General features: G+C 50.1%; 1 protein-coding gene across 2 annotated transcripts in view; it reads left to right on the forward strand.

Annotated features, from left to right (window-relative positions):
* The first annotated feature begins 10,316 nt into the window (after positions 1-10,316).
* Positions 10,317-16,903, forward strand: part of RASSF2 (Ras association domain family member 2) — a 40,116-nt gene continuing 33,529 nt past the window's right edge. The window contains exons 1-2 of one of the 2 annotated variants that reach the window (XM_021688959.1): positions 10,317-10,331; positions 11,483-11,544. The gene's annotated coding sequence lies outside the window, so the exon portion shown is untranslated. Of the gene's footprint in view, positions 10,332-11,447; positions 11,545-16,903 lie in introns of those variants that run through there. The other variant, XM_021688960.1, reaches the window with a different exon arrangement.

The raw sequence follows: 16,903 nt of genomic DNA on the forward strand, positions 1-16,903 counted from the left end.
CCCCTGCCCCCCTCTCCCCTCCGCTCCTCTCTTCTCCTTCCTCTCCTCTCCTCAGTTCTGGTTGGTTGTTACTATTGGTTCTAGGGCTTTATTTCTCTGTGGGGATGAATTAATGTGTTTCTGGGAGACAGATCTTCTTTGTGCAAGACAGTCGAGCACTTTGCACTTTGCTCATAAGCTTTGATCCCAACACACTGAAAGGCGTGAGTGCTGCTCAAGCTCCAGGACCACCAAAGATGCAGACACTGCCCCTGGCTGCAACCTGCCCTCAGCGGACACTTGGACACCCCTATCCGTAACTCTATTACCTGCGCTGTCGGCTGGCAACATATTTTTTCATTCCCCTGCTAAAAAAAAAAAGAAGAAGAAGAAATCAGGATACTTACCTAAATGCCTACCTCTGTTGGTTTTATGGTTTCTATGTCATAACGGGGTATAACATTTATGTGGTATTTTGGAACCATAATCCCAAAAGTTGTTTTAACTTTAATCCCAAACATCAGTATATTCAATGATCCCTTTGGGTGCTTTTGCCTCTGTTTCTCTATCCATTTGCTTACCAGACTTACTCTTTCAGTATTTTCTTCAAGATGGCTGAAGTGTCGTTTTGAAATATTTGTGTGTTTTATATTTGGATTACAGTTTGGGTTGATGTAAATTCTTGGGTCAGGTTTTCTTTCTCCATGGACTCCATGGTGTCATAAGAGGTACACGATTGCTTCATCATTTTCTAGCTTTGAATGTTGTTGTGCTGATGTTTGTAGCCAGTCTGACTTTTTGCCCCCAAAGATTATTTATTTATTTATTTATTTGAGAGCGAGAGACCACAAGCAGGGGGAGTGGCAGAGAGGGAGGGAGAAACAGGCAAGGAGCCTGTGGGACTCGATCGATGTGGGATTCAATGTGGGACTTGATCCCAGGACCCTGAGATCATGAGCTGAGCTGAAGGCAGACGCTTAACCGACTGAGCCACCCAGGCGTCCCTGAGCTTTTTTTTTTTTCCCAAATGGGTGATTTGACCTTACTGCTGGGTAACTAAAGGAATCTTTATCTTTGAAGTACGGTAACATTATTAGGACATGCTGGTGTTAGTTGGTCTATTCCTTTAGGAATTCATTCAATTAATGCTTATTGGGACTCTCGGGTGCCAGGCATGATTTTAAACATTGGGGACACAGCAGTGAACAAAAAGGACAAGAATCCCTGTCCCTACACTTCATGAAACTTACATTTTGGTGAAAAACTTAGGAAAGAAAACTATATCCATTTTCTCAGAACATAGTATGCCCTTTAAATCTATAAACTCAAGTGTTTTGTTTAGGGAAGTTTTCTCAATTCATATATTTGAATGCCAGTGTACATGAGTTGGATTCTTTGGTTTTGTTCCATATTTATTAATCTCTTCCTTTTAAAATACATTGTTTTGGGTTTTAAAATATTTTTTATTTTTGGGGGGGGTTGCAGAGAGAGAGAGACTCTTAAGCAGACTCCACATCCAGCGTGGAGCCTGACACGGGCCTCGATCTCATGACCTGAGATCATGACCTGAGCTGAATCAAGAGTTGGACACTTAACCAACTGAGGCATCCAGGTACCCCTAAAATTCATTGTTATTCTCCATGTTATGGTGTTCATTTTTCGGGAATTCATCTTTGATGTTCGGAGCTGAATTTTTTCTATTTTTTTAGTGCTTCTCTGGGTCCTTCATTTTTTTTTTTTCTTAAGATTTTATTTATTTATTTGACAGAGAAAGACACAACGAGAGAGGGAACACAAGCAGGGGGAGTGGGAGAGGGTGAAGCAGGCTTCCCGCTGAGCAAGGAGCCCGATGTGGGGCTCGATCCCAGGACCCTGGGATCATGACCTGAGCTGAAGGCAGATGCTTAACGACTGAGCCACCCGGGTGCTCCTGGGTCCTTCATTTCTGTGATGATTTTATTTTTCTCTTTCACTTCTTTCCTAAGTCCTGGCAGCTTATATTTTCCTCTTTCCTTTGTCTTAATTTTTTTTTCTTGTGTGCTTATAACTTATCTTTGAATTATTGCTTATAGGTGATTTTTTTCATTAAGTTATTGAATTTATGAGAAAATCTTCATCACAATTTATCTACCCAAGACAAAGGCTTTCTCAAGTGGTAGGAAGGTGTCTCTCTCTCTCTGCCTCATTGGAAAGCTCTGGACAACACACGTGTGTGTGTGTGCATGTGTGTGTGTGTGTAATATATAGAATACTAACAGTAATATATATTAACAGTAGTATTAACAGTAATATACATTTACTTCTTATTTGCTTCTTTCATTACACTATAGTAACTTGACAGGCGTTTGTCTCCTGAGTGTTGAGAACACTTCTGGCATTGTTCCTATTTATCGAATGTTTGTTGAATGAATCAGTGGCTGACAGAGCCTTCTATGCCATAATGAAAGAGAAAATGGGAGTGTGGGCTAGGAAGAGAAGACACAGGAGTGAGGGCAGGGCGCAAGGCCAACTTCTGCTGACTTCACGAGTTTTCCAAGAGTGGATGGGCATTGTGTTCTCACCCCAAGAGTTCTGAGGTGATTATTCTGTTGCTTCCAGCACCCAGCCCTTAGAGATCACAAAAAAGCAATAACCTGACTTTCTCTACTCTCACCCCAGGACGTGTACCAACCTCAGTTTCCTCATTTGGTTTCAGGTTTTAAGTGAGGCTAGCAGGGTGAAGATCAGTACGTGTCATTCTGTACCTGGACCAGGCTGCTGAGGAGGCAGAAAGCACAAAGGCTGAGAGACACTTTCGATAGACTGCCTAGGTCCCTATCCTCGCTCTGACTCTTGTTGCCATGATCTTGGGCAAGTTACCTAGCCACTCCCTGCCTCAGTTTCCTTTTCTTTAAGAATGAAGATAATAATAGACCACCTACCAGGGTTATATGAGAATTAAATGAGCTAAAGCTTGTGGCAAGTAAGGTGGCAAATAATGTGATAGGATTCATTTTTTATTTCCTTCATTCATAGATATGTGTTGAGCACTCACAGTATGGCATTTGGAGATGAACTGATAAACTGATAAACGTGATGCCATCTTGGCCATTGGGCTGGTTGACCTGAGGAGATGCTCACTGTGGACGCATTTTGAAATGTTGATGTGAGTGCACAGAAGTGATGGAGTGGGTGGGGAAAGACTTTTCAGGGAGGGCTTCCCAAAAGAAGTGGCACTGAAGCTAAGTTTTGGAGAATGAGCCGTCATCAAGAGTAGCTCCAGAATGTGGGAAGGGATTTCAGTAGAGTTCTAATTGGACCGTGGAACTTAGGGGATGCAGCAGATGCTATGATTGACTGATCTTTTATGCATGTTTCAATTGGGAAGATGAAGGGTGGAGGGCACTGATGGAGGTTACATCAAGGGTAATGGGAGAAAGAGTCCAGCAGAGAGGGGGAGGAAAGAGCATCCAGGAGAAGGGAAATGCTTGAGCCAATTAATGGAGGTGTGAGAAGGCAGGGCACATTCAGGGAACTCACCACCCAGGATCTCTCAAGAATGCCCAGAGGCCAGGGTCCCATGGAGAGGGACCATCCCGCCTGGCCATGGGCCTGGGCTGCCAGAGATGAAAGGACCAACAGGTGGGAGATGAACAGACTATGTGACCACTCAGATGAGACTCCACGCAAGCACTTTCCCCCTCTGCCCACTTCTTCCTTTTCTGAGATCACTGACCAATCTTACCTGCCCACCCTACTCTGCTGCAAGCCGCAGCTGATGATACCCAGAGCCTGTGTGAGTTGATGGTAGGCACGGGATCTCTAAGTGCATGTAGACTTTGGGATCAAGACTGCCATCTGGGGAGAAGTAGGAGTAGATATGAAGAGAGAAGGCAATACAAGAAGCAGGGAGGGAGGGAGGGAGAAGAGGGAGGCAGAGAGGTGAGGGGCAAGAATGAGAGAAGACTATAGGTCATAGTCTAGCCCCTCCTGGTGCTGGCTCACTTCCTTCCCATGAGTTCTGCAAGAAACTTTTGTTCTTTAAAATCAGTCTCTCTTTACTTTGGCTGGCTCAAATGGCTTGTTTCTTGCAACCAAAGGGTGCCATGAGTTGATTTCTCTAAGTCTCAGTTTCTGAGCCCACCAAATGCATTGTTGGACTAGATGCTGTTTAAAGGTTTTTTTGGCTCCTTGAGCCTGATTTTCTTTTATTTCACCATGCCTAACATGGCATCTTGCACACCACGGATGTCTAGTAAATATCTATCAACATAATTTTGAATGCGTTTTGCATTATGACAGGATAACATTTTCACACCAAGTAATTAGTACTACAATACACCCAAGAACCAAGGGGGAGCTTTGGTGGAATGTAACCTTGGGGTTAAGGAAACTTGAATAGATCCCTAGAAAAATTATATGAAATCTCCCATCTAATCTGAAACAGAGTTCAGTTAGCAAATTCTGTTTATAAGCACTTTGTTTAGAGGGATAGCTGCCCAGAGAATTTCGCCTTACGGCTCTCTACCAAATACTTACTGGGAAAAGATGCATATTTGCAAGAAATGAACTGAGTCTAAGCTATATGTTTTGAATCCTTTGCTTTCCTTTTTCCCCCTCTCACCCTCCCCAGCCTGCACTTGAAGTGGAGGAGGGAAAAATCCAGTAAGGTAGGTCTATCTGGGGCCGGAGACTCACGCACCTGAGCCTACTTAGGTGCCAACTGTGTGAGAGCTGTAATCCGCCCTCCCATCTCCAAGGATGAGTCCAGACACTGTACTGTATAAATATTTAAGATGCTATGGAAATTTCTTAGTGGTGGATAAAGTGGACTCTTTTAATTAAGGTAGCCCTTCTCCATGAAAGATAAACCTGTGGGGTTCAAGTGACAAAGTCTTTGTTACTCAAATTTCCCTACGTCTCTCCACTTTATGAGAACAAATGGTCACATTAGCAGCCATAAATAGAAATTTCGCCAGCTCACTGAGACTTCAGCTATCTATACTTCCATACTGGTTTTGGAAGTGGGGTGTCTGTGGGGGAAGAATTCCCAGAGGCCTCTCTCATAAGCTCATAAACAAATCCAGGAGGCTCCAGATTCGTGTCTGCCAATATCCTGGTCATGTCAGCCATGCCCACGTTATCTTATTAAGTTCTTTTCCTTCCTTTGTATTAAAGGCTTTTATTTTTTGTGTTTTCCCCTCCGGCTTTATTGAGATATAATTGACATACAACATTATGTAAGTTTAAGGTGTACAGCACCATGATTTGATATATGTGTATATTGCAAAACAATTACTCCAATAAGGTTAGTTAGCACATCCATCACTGCCCAGAATTACCTTTTTTTTTTTTTATCCTGTTAAGTTCTTTAACAGCCACTGCTGTATAAGGAATAACCCGGACCTGAGTGGCTTAAGATGACAACCATGTATTTAGCTCGTGCTTGTACTGATTGGCTATCTGGACTAGACTTAGCCAGGCTCCTTCACGCATCAGTGGTCAACTCTGAATTGGGTAGAGGGCTTTACAGATTTTGGTTGGGTCTTTCACATGTCTGGGGGGCCTTGGTTGGGACAGCTGGGTTGCCTTGGCTCTGGGTCATGAGATCTCTCACCCTCCAGCAGGCTAGCTCAGGCTTACTCATATGGCAGAGTGATGTTCCAGTGGAGAGAGTAGAAGAATGCAAGGCTTCTTGATGTCAGGCTCTGAAAAGGTACAGTGTGACTTCTGCCACATTCTATTGGCCAAAGCAACAGTGTCAACCCAGATTCAAGGTGGGAAGTAGGCTCCCCCTTTTTGTGGGAGGAACTGCCAAGTATTTGCAGGGAGGGGAATAATTGTGACTGTTTTGGCAAGCTATCTACTACTTTCTGGGTAATGTCAACATCCCAAGCCCTTGAAATGGAGAACCTGAGTGGAGTGTAGGTCTCTGAAGTGTTACTTAGCAGGAGGGTCCCCAATCCATAGCTGCTTGAGCCCCAGAGTCTCCCTGCAGTTTATGGAACAGTTCTTTGAGTTGTAACATAGAGCTTCTACCTTCCTAGGATCCCTGGTGTGTCCAGAGGGCCAAGTTGGGGGCAGAGTTGAGTGACAATTTCATCTTCCTTCTGGCAACTAAAACTCTTGTTACTGGACCAAACCAAACATGGTTTCTTCTTCTCTTGGAATGAAAATGATCTCCCACGAGGACTTTTTTTGCTTCCCAAGCAAATAGATTTCCAGCCAGCCCACATGCTAGTGTGCCAGCCATGTCCACATATATTTGGGTCCCAGTGGCAGACCTCCCTTAGTCTTCTTTATCTCTCTATAACTTATTAGATATTCTTTTGTAGATTCTTACCTCTTGCAGACCAGACAGAAAAAAATGGAGTCTGAGGCAATAATCCAAACAGTCTCTCTGGTCTCCTTAGAGACTTCCCAAGTTCTTCCTGTGGTGGCATGTGAGATGATGCCTCTGGGTCTTCCCTAGGCCTCCCTGCAGAAAGCCTGCTCTGGATCATCCCTTGAAAGCACAATGCTGAGGGATGATGGCCCCACTCCTGAGTGTTTGGCTGCTGATGCCTGAGGTTTGTGGACCTCATGGACTGGGTGCTCCGTCTCCGTCAGAGCTCTGCAGTGCTCCCTGACTTCCCCGACGAAGACGTTAACCAATGTTCCTCACCAGTGTTCCCTCGGAGTCCCCATCATGTCCTCCCGTCAGCCCCTGACCTAGCCTCCAGGGTCCGCTTGCTTGGGTCCTCTCCATGCTGTGTCTTAGAGCAGATAATTTATGTGTTCTGTGTTACACCCCCTCAGCCCCCCTCACCCCAGCAGAGCCGTGGTGGACAGCTTCATGCACAACGACTCATCCCACCTCAAGTGACGAAGGCAGTGGCTCCTGCTTTTCCGCCTCAGATGTTTCCTTGAGGCCAAAGAAGTCCACACAACCAGGAAGTAAGAAGAAGTAAGCTTTCCTGGGAGTCATCCTCAACCGGTAGAGATGAGATAAGTGCCCCAGCCCCCTGACCTTCAGAGAGGACAGTTCTGAGGCACATTTTACACAGTTCCTCAAAGGGGCCCCAGAGGAATGGAGCCCCCTTTGTACACCCTTCATTAGCTTCTCCTCCAGCCCTGTCTCACTTCTTTGCTTTCTGGGATCAATCCAAGTAAGGGAGGCACCCAAGTCCTTATCTCAGGTTCTGTTTTTGAGAGAACTCAAACTAAGACAGGCCCCATGGAAAGCCTGGGACTCACAAGTTAGCTTCCTTCTGAGGCCCCTGGTCCTGGGGAGCAGGTGGGAACTTCTGCATCATGTCTGTGCCACACAGGACTTACAGGTGACTCCAGAAACTAAATCCAGGCCCTATCTCTGTATAACCATGGTGATCCACTAAGTTGAATTTAAAGAGGCGGCTCCCTCTCCTAGGTCAGCTCCTGAGAACAGGGGAGAAGGAGGTAGGCAGCCCGTGTGGCAATCTCCTCAGAACTTCCCTTAACCCAGTGACAGGCCTCCTCACTCTAGTCAAAGGTCACAATCAGGGAGGATGCAACCTTTCCTTCCGACTGTCTGTCTCCTGCTTTTTCCTCTCCTCTCCCAGAATCCACTTGGAACATAAGAGTGGGCTTTGGGCCTCCATTTCTTCTCTGCATACCTTCCTTCTCCCCAGGCGTGTGGTAGAACTCTGATGTAGTGGCAAAGCCTGCCTCTTGTGATGTTCTGTGGAGACATAAGGAATTTGGAAAATCATTTTCTCTCTGGCCATGCTTGACATTCCTGCCACTAGCTTTGCTAAAGAGGTGAGGGAAGTCGATTTTGAGACTCTGAGTCAGTCAGTGGCTTCCTCACTCTCTAAACTTGCACTGTCCCAATATGGTAGCCACAAGCCACATGGGTGTACAATTTAAATGTAAAAACTGATATACTCAGTTCAGTTATTGGGTAACTTTAGAGTACGTCTGGAACAACTTGGGTATGTGACTCGACGTTTTCAGATAGAAATTTTATAAAGCCTAAATGCAGATCAAGTGTTTTTGATGAAAATTTAACGTCCGAATTGAGATGTGCTGAAGTGGAAATACACACCCAATTTCAGCCTTAGTGCACGACTAGAATGCAAAATACCTCATGAGTAATGTCTTTATATTGTTTACATGTTGAAATGGTAATATTTTGAATACACTAGGTTAAATAAAATATATTAAAATTAATTTCACTTGGCTTTTTTTTTTTTAATGTAGCTAGAAAATTTTAATTGCACCCGTGGCTTGCACAGTATTTCTGTTGGAGAACCGGTTCTAGACAATGGTTATCTGCTGCTTCCCTGGAGCCATGTGCCTCTTGGGCCAGTCCCCAGGGGTGGATGGTGGCCAGAAAAGATGGTTTTGAGGGTGGGCTTTCATGTATCAGTTGAACATTTGCGAAGCATTAAATCTGTTACAGATGTATCATCCCTACACCCCCTGGAAGGATAAGAACCTTTTCCTTTCTCTTCTGTGGCTTCTGTATGGGGAAATTGATGAAAAGAAAGATGTTTTCTCGTACCTTGAATTAATCAATTTATTCACCAAGATGGAAAATATAAGTAGAAGGGAATGAATTCTGTTTTTTGTTTGTTTGTTTGTTTTAAGATCTTAAACAGAAAACGAGAGAGAGTGGGGGTGGGCAGAGGAAGAGAAAATCTCCAGCACATTCCCAGATGAGTGAGGAACACAACCGGGACTTGATCCCAGGATCCTGAGATCATGACCTCAGCAGAAACCAATAGTCTGATGCTTAACCCACTGAGCCAACCAGGGGCCCCAAGGCCTAGATTGTGTTTTAAACAGCGCCTAAGGGCAGGGTTCCTGCCCGCGGTTTGCCCAAGAGGAGTCACCCACCTCAGCTGATTGGTCATAGGATGGTCACCTGACCCAAGCTGGGCCAATGAGCTGCTCTCGGGAGACTGGAGTAGCGACTAAGGGATTCCAGCTCCGCAAGGCTGCTGCCTTCAAAAGGGGAGCTCCAAGCCCCAGGGATGGAAATGGGGGCCACCCTTTGTCATGGGTCTGGGGTGTAGGGAAGGCCAATCTATGAGGGAAGGGAAGAGCTGGCCTCTCAGAGAAGACTTCCTGGGTTCCTGGAAGCCCTCCCGGCTCTGGATTTGCCTCTTACTGAGCTCTCCCTGCAGCTCTGACCTGAGGTCCTAGAGAAAATACCATGTCCTCAGAATACATTCCCCTGATGGTGTTCATGTTACCTGCAAAGGAAAGAAGCTCACCAATACAGAGTAGTGGCTGAGGGGTAGGGGAGAATATTAATGGGAGAGCTTTGTGTTTATAGGTCAAGGGGAAAGTACAAGTAGATAATTTTTTTTTTCCTACAGAAAACGCGGATCAGTGGCCTTCTTGTTCCAGGGTAGCTGACACAGTTTTCAGCACCACCCTACAGCTGCATTTTGGGTTCAAAGGCTTTTGTGGCTGGGCTGGGAAGCACATCACCATTTATAACATTGTTTCTAAGGGAGACACATTCCAAGATCCAAACAATGAATTTAGTAAAGAATGTTTGGCTTTTAGGAGGGATGAGCAGAGCCGGCTGTACCCTGGGGGTTGGCTACCCATTAACCATTAGGCTCCCTTCCCTTTAGACATGGGGACTCACCCTGCAGGGTTGGGGCATGTATTTGGTGATGGTGGTGGTGGTGGGGGGGGTTGTGATAAGAGGAAGGAAATAGATAAGGGGCCCCGCAGCTGGGGTGCTCCAAGCCTTCCTCTGCACTGAGAGTCCTCCGAGTCCAGGGATGGATGAGAGAGGGAGGTGAGAGGTGGACAAAGAAACTTGGCCTCTTTCACTCACGGTCACGTCTACCCACCCGCCTGTCGAAGGGGGCTTGCTTAGCCCGCGCTCAGCTCAAACCCCTTTTGGAAGAAGGCGGGGTGTTAGAAAATGAATCCCACACTCTCTGTCTGGGGAATCCGGGGAGCTCGAGGTGGGCTCTGCGGGGCAGTGTGACTGTTCCCTGGGAGTGGCTGTCACAGCGCGGGGCGAGCCAAGGGGCTTGGGCCAAGACTCCATCCGGCTTGAAGAGGGCAGCGGCGAAAGGGGTGAAGGGAGCCAGTCCATCCTCTCCACCCCTGCACTCCTACCCCCTCCCCGCCCCCCCCCACCCAGCCCGGAAGAAGCGCTGGCAGCCGGAGCCCCGACTCGCCGGAGGGGAAGGAGGGGACGCGCAGCCCCAGCATTGTCTGGGAGGGAGGGGAGAAGCTCCGCCCCCCAGGAGGAGGGGAGGGGAGGAGGGGGGAAAGGGAGGGAGGGAGGGCGGGAGACGCGGGGAGGAAGAAAGGCGAGGGAAGAGGGGCGGGGGAGAGATGGAGAGCTAGAGAAAGACGGGGAGAGAGGCCGATCGGACGCGGTAGGGACGGATAAAGGCAGGGGGGCAGGAGAGAGGGCGGGAGGGGCGGAGGGGAGGCGAGGAGGGCGGGGCGCCCGACCCCCAATCGCGCCGCCGCCGCCTGCGCTGCCCCGCTGGATTTGAGCCGGGCCCGCCGCTCGCAGACCCAGGCTCGGGCTGGAGCAACGCCCCCCCCGCCCGTGGCGAGGCGCCCCCACTTTCCAACTCCGCGGGCGATGCAGCCGGCTCAGGACGCAGGCAAGGTTCGGGGCGCGGGGCACCGGGCACGGGATGCGGGGCGCAAGGTGCCGGGCGCGGGCCGGTCCTCTCTCCCCGGCCTCCCTCCAGCCTCCCGAAAGTTTTCCCGCGGTGTTCCCAGCCTGGTCCAGGTCAGCGCCTCAGTCCTCGCCTGCCCTGGTCTCCTCTCTCCTCCCGGGGCCGCTGGGGGTTCCCGGGCGTGCGGACCCCCCGGGGGCCGCGGAGGAGCCAGCCCCTGCGCGCCCCGCCTCTGGCCGGAGAAAGTTGTGGCTCCAAGCTCGTCTTCCCCCTGCGACCCCTGGGGGTCCTTCTTTCCCTCCGCACCGAGGGCGGCGACAGGAAGGCGCCCCTGCCCCATCCCCGGGGTTCCCGGGACTCCTTGGCGAGCTGGGGCCGGGCAGCAGGTGCAGGGATGGGAGGCCCAGACAGCACTGGGGAGTGCCCGACCCTAAGCGGGTCCCCATCTTCCCTGCCCAACGGACAGTTCCCCAGAGGCGGGTTCCAGCACCCGGCGGGGGCAGGCGGCGCGCCCGAGGCCCCTTCTGAATGGCGCGGGGGCGCTGGGGCCCTTGGTGCTCGTGGCACTTCCCGTTGCGGTCTCCCCGCCCGCCTCCCGAGCTAGCGCCGAGGTCGTTGGGGACCTCAGCTTTGCGTCCTCTCTCGCCCGAGAGGGGCAGGCTCATTGGGCAACCCAGGCACTTCTGCATTTCGGGCGCCTGCTTTGCATTCAGCTCTTAAACTGGGAGAACCCAGGGGACAGCTCGGAGCAGCGCGGTGGCCCGGCAGGGCGACAGAGGGCTCCATCTTACTGTGGGGCTCTCTGTGGCTCCTGGGTTGTTCGCGCACCTCTGCCACTCAGTGACAGCAGGGGCCCAGGGCTGCGCTTCTCAATGCTGCACGTACTTTATTCCCAGGTGTCGGGAATCCGGGTTCTCCTAGAGGACGGAGGCCGTGACTAGCGTGGGCCAGGTTTCTAGTAAGTACCTTCATGTGATGAATGAAAATTTGAACCAGGGAGCTGCCAAATAATAATTCATCCTGGAGTGGGACTCTGTTCCTGCCCCAGCTGATCTTGGTACAATGGGAGGAAAGAATTGGAAACAATGATTCTTTTAAACAGCTGGGATTCAGAGCCAGGGACCTTGTTTCCAGAGCTTCTGGAGGAGGAATCTGGGGTTGGATTTATTTTACTTATCAATCTTCACTTATTTACTGGGAAGTTTTTCTGCAGGTGGTCTGAGGAATTAAAGAAACTTCTCATGGCTAAGATAGATTGGGTTTTTTGAGGGGAGGTGTTTTTTTGTTTTGTTTTGTTTTAACTTGTGTCCAAATGCGGTGTCCCAGGGACTAAGTGTGGAATCAGCCTGGGAGGTGCCCACTTGGGATCAGAGACCCTGGAGTGGGGTGGTGAGTGTGGGCACCAGCTGTGCTTTTTCCTCTGGACAGGGCAGCCCACTAGAAGAGGGCCACACGTGGTGGCTGAGCTCGTTGAAGTGGGGTAGTTTGGGAAAGATGGTAGGTGGTTCTTGCTCTGGCTAGAAGGAAGGGAGCCAGAGATGTTGCCCGCCTGGGCACCTGGGAGTGTCGGCTGGGCTGTGAGTGTCGTCGTCATCCCCCCCCCCTTCAGAACACCGGACAGCAGGGGCGGCCTATCAGGAGACAGGATGATCTAGCTGGGGTAGAGCCGAGATGTAGCCCATGCTCCTTGCCATCATTTTTGTGCTGTTGAAATCCAGTTAGGATGAGGGGCATCTTTAGGGAGCCTGGTGTGCCCCCTCCAGGGGAAGGCGGGGGTGGGGGGGGGAAGGGGTGCCCTCTGTACCTGACTGCGTGGGCCAGGGCGTGCATTACCTGTGCCTCCGGTTCTGGCATCCCCACCTTCGTGAGGGGGGTCTCATCCCGCCCCCGGGGCTCCAGAGCCCCCGTCTCTGCATTTCTACACAGCTTCTCTTCGGGGCCGCAGCCCTCTCTCCGGTTTGTGTCCTCTTAGAGGTCACTTAGCAGTGGTAGATGCCCTACACCTGTTTTCCATCCTCAAGCCTTCCGTTTCTCAGCTGCGCTGTCCTACCCGGGACCTTTCAGTCACCCCCTGGTTTTGCTTTGATTTCTTGGTCTATTTCGTGGGCCGCCGGAGCCAAGTTTTGTGTCTGCCTTCTGTGCGTGAGCTGCTTAGGAATGGCCAAGAGACTTGGCTGGAGAGGTGCCCAGGACTGCACATCCTGGCACCTCTGCTGGAGTGCTGATGACTGGCCCACAGCACAAAAGAACGTTGGCCGGATGATTGCCTTCAGTCCTCCCTAGGATACTCGGGCCGGAGGTGTCCTCACTGGGAGACCCGACTGCCAGAAAATCCTGCTGGGAGTGCCAGGAAAGGGACTGGGAATTGCCTGTGTCTCCTTCTCTCCCGCAGGGTGAGAAACTGGGCAGGTCTCAGCAGTGTGCTTGGAACAGAACAGGACGGCCAGTTTCCGACTTCAAGATAGAGCTGCTGAGAACTGCTACCACTGGGTTTCCAAAACTAGGGCAGCGGTCCCCTTCTGCCACCTCCCTGTTTCTCCCACCACTCCTTACAATATGGTCCAGTGATTTACCCTAATGACACACTGTCCTATTTAAACACCTCCCTGCATATCCAGAAGAATTTTAAGTGAGTCCTTAAGGTGGGGTAAGCTCCTGCAGACCTGTGATTGCTGGTTTCAGTTCTTTGGCCTACTTGTGGGTTCCCATGGAGGGTATGTGAGGTTGGAGGGAGAGGGTAGGGCGGGAGGCACAGGGGAAGCAGGCACAGTAAACAGGGACATCCTCCAGACTCAGCCGGCAGGGCATCCAGTGGGTCATTTTTGATCATCCCTGGGATGGCAGGCAGACTCTGGAGCCTGTAATCACAGGTTGATGTATCTGCTTGGGATGACAGCTTGAGGCTGCAGGACTCCTGCCCGAGCCAGCTGTGGCTGATTCAGAGAGGGAAACCTTACGCCGAAGAAGGGGGCAGGGAAGGGCTCTTGGCTAATTCCCGTGGGATGAGCAAAGTGACCTAGAAGGGCTTTTCCTATTCATCCCATTGATAAAACTTGACAAAAAGATACCTGTGCTGTCCTTGGGCATCTCAACCCAAAGTGATTTGGCAAAGTAGGCTTATTTCACCAGCGTGGCGTTTCCCCGTAGTTGACACTCAGTTAAGTGATCAACTGCTCATTTCTGAACGAGTAATGCAGAGTATTGGATTTGGAGTTTGAATGGCGTTTTACCATTTCCAGCCGCATGATATTGGGCAATGTGATAGATGCTGTCAGCATCCTTCCTGTGTTCCCTTGGCCTCAACCAGCGACTGATGAGAGAAGGTATATAAATACCCCAGCTCCCTCGCTTCTCTGCTGGGGTGGCGTGGGGGCACGTGCTATGTTGTCCGTCAGAGTTGCCTTGTAACTGGCTTCCTTCACAGGCCTCTGTCCCTTCCCTGTTTCACTTTCCAGCCCCCTTCCACTTGCACTCGGATCCTTGTTTTAGGGTCAACTTCGGGGGGAAGGCAACCTAGGATAGGCTTTAGGCTGCAGTTAAACAGTCATGAAGGCCCCTGAGGCTCAGTTTCCCCAAGTGTAAGATGGCAGTTCTAACTATCTCCCGGTGATACTGTGACGTGCGTTCAGACGGGAGCCTGGTACACAGCACTCAGGCAGCCATCTGCTGCTCATTGGTTAAGATAGAAGGCGCCCCGGTGGATTTGGGAGTGGGTATCCTGATGGCCCGTGAATGGCCAATCATAACGCTTTGGAGAGAGGCTGTCCTTCGGCTAGGTGAGGAAACTGAGTACACCTGCTCGTGGCTGTCACATCTAGGCTGTGACCAGTGATAAATGCTGAATAACTGCGTGGGTGGCACTGGGCCATCCTGGAGTTCTGCTGTGATCTTTCCTGCTAGCGAAGGGGGATTCAGCAGATATTAGCCCAGCCGCCGTCTGCCTTCCTGGTGTAGCGGCTTCTCTTTACGACACAGGCGTGGTGTGTCCCCTGAGGAGGTGGCCAGGGCGGTGGGGAGGGAGGGGGCTGGTTTCTTATGGAAAGGACAGTCCCTACTTTCCTGAACTGCTATGCCATGCCACGGACACCCAAGTGAAAGCCGAGAAGAGTCCACGTGGTGAAAGAGACCTTTGTATGGCAGAATTCGACATCCCTGCTGTGATTTTCCTCATAAAGCTCTGTTGACAGTCCTCCCGAGGGAGTCCCTGACTCAGCAATTGCACAGATAGGAAATCTTATCCTAAGGATATAATTGGACAAGTGCAGAAAAATATGTGCACAGGGATGTCCCTCGCAGCATTCTTTGCAATAATAACAACCACCGAAATGCAGACTAAACCCCAACAAAAAGCAAACATGTTAGTTATGGTCCAGGTATCCCTCGCTTTTTCAAAGTTGTTTGCCTTAGGCTGCTTGGTTTTTATGAAAGATCTACGTTAGTACCTGTTTTGCTAACAGAAAGAAATCCGAAGAGGATTTTTTAAAAAAATTTTTATTTATTTATCAGAGAGAGAGAGAGAGCACAAGAAGGAGGAGCAGCAGAGGGAGAGGGAGAAGCAGGCTCCCCGCTGAGCCAGGAGCCCGATGCGGGACTCGATCCCATGTATACCTGTTAGCAAGATGTTTCCCAAGGTATCAGAAGAACCTAAAAGAGGTTATTTTTGGGTCTGGGAACGCCAACATTTTCCCATATAAATTAATGGTAATTGTTTCTTTGCTTTATGCCCCTTCGGCTAACGAAAACATTCATAAGAGCACTCTGCTTTTGGGTGGCAGGGAAGACCTGCATATCTATGCACTGGAATACCACTGGGCTACCAAAAAGATAGGGGAGTGATGTGCATTTATTACCGTGGGAAAATACAATACTTCTCAAAAGCAGGTTACCAAACTGTGCTCTTTGTAAAATATATCCTCCCCTCCATTTGTCTCTGGAAGGATGTACAGGCAAATGTTCATGGTGATTGTCTCTTGAGTGGTGAAATTTGAGGGAGATACTGATCTTAGTCTTTTCTTAAGTTAAATATTTTTATTTTTTATCTTTAGTGATGGTAAAATATACATGATAGAAAATTTGTCCTTTTCATCATTTTTAAGTGCACAGTTCAGGGGCTGTCCGGTCTGTTGTAGCAGGATACCACAGACTGAGTGAGCTGCAAACTCCAGAGAAGCTTTTCTTGCAATCCTGGAGGCTGGGAGTACAAGGTCAGGGTGCCCGCACGGGTGGATGGGAGGCTCTTCTGGATCTCAGACTTCTCATTATACCTTCAGGTGGCAGGAAGGATGGGGGGGGCTCCGTGGGGTCTCTGAGAAGGACACTGATCCCGTTGGTGAGGGGGGAGCCAGCCCCTTGAATCATGCCCAAAGGCCCCACTTCCTAATGCCATCGCATTTTGGGTTGGGATTTCAACATAAGAATTTGGCAGGACATGATCATTCCGACGACAGCAGTGACATAACGTGTACTCCCAGCCTTGCACGACCATCACCAGTCTCCATCTCCAGAACTCTTCCGTCATCCCCCACAAAGACCCAGGACCCATCAGACATCAACTTCCCATTGCCGACCCGCGAGCCCCTGGTAACCTCAATGCCACGTCCGGTCTTTGTGAATTTGCCTGTTCTAGGTATCTCATAGAATTGGAATCATTCAATAATCTTTTTGCTTCTCTATATGTGTCAAAGAAATAAAAATGTTTGTTTTACATAACAAGGAAAGAAAGAGCCCTGTGATAGAGTGGTGGTGTTTGGTCCCGGGTGGTTTCATTTCAGGCAGGGCCCCGAGCCCCTGGCCATCCGTCCCGCCCCTGCCATCCTCCCCTGGGGTGGGGGGCAGGCAGCCAGGCACTGACGAATGCAGTGCTCCCGGCCCCCCGAGCTGGCCGCGGTGTGGCTTGCTGGCTGCTGGCAGCTGGACCTCAGGCCCCAGACGGTGGCTTCTGTGGTGGGTTTGAGTGGGTGCACTTGGGGTTCACCGTGCCTTGAACCTCAGAGCTGTCTTGCAGTGAGTAAGGTCCAAACCAGGTAGAGGTGGGTTATTGGGACCATCTTTCTTGAAGGTTGAGCATGACAGCCTCAACATTTCAATTTCGAGCATCCTTCGTGTGTGTTCCAGATCCTGGGGCTCAACTGGACCTGCTAAATCGGGGGTATGGCTGCTGAATGTTCTGTCGGCGGGCAGGGGGGGCCGGCTGGCGTGCAGGGAGGACGTTAGCTGGTGGGATCCGTGAGGCCCCAAGGGCTCCGGAGAGATGGGTGGTAGCCTTAGGTAGGCGGCGCCCTCTTCCCGAAGCTCCATATGGGATCCTACAGTTGATC

Source organism: Neomonachus schauinslandi, chromosome 10, assembly GCF_002201575.2.
Source record: "Neomonachus schauinslandi chromosome 10, ASM220157v2, whole genome shotgun sequence".
NCBI classification, from domain to species: domain Eukaryota; kingdom Metazoa; phylum Chordata; class Mammalia; order Carnivora; family Phocidae; genus Neomonachus; species Neomonachus schauinslandi.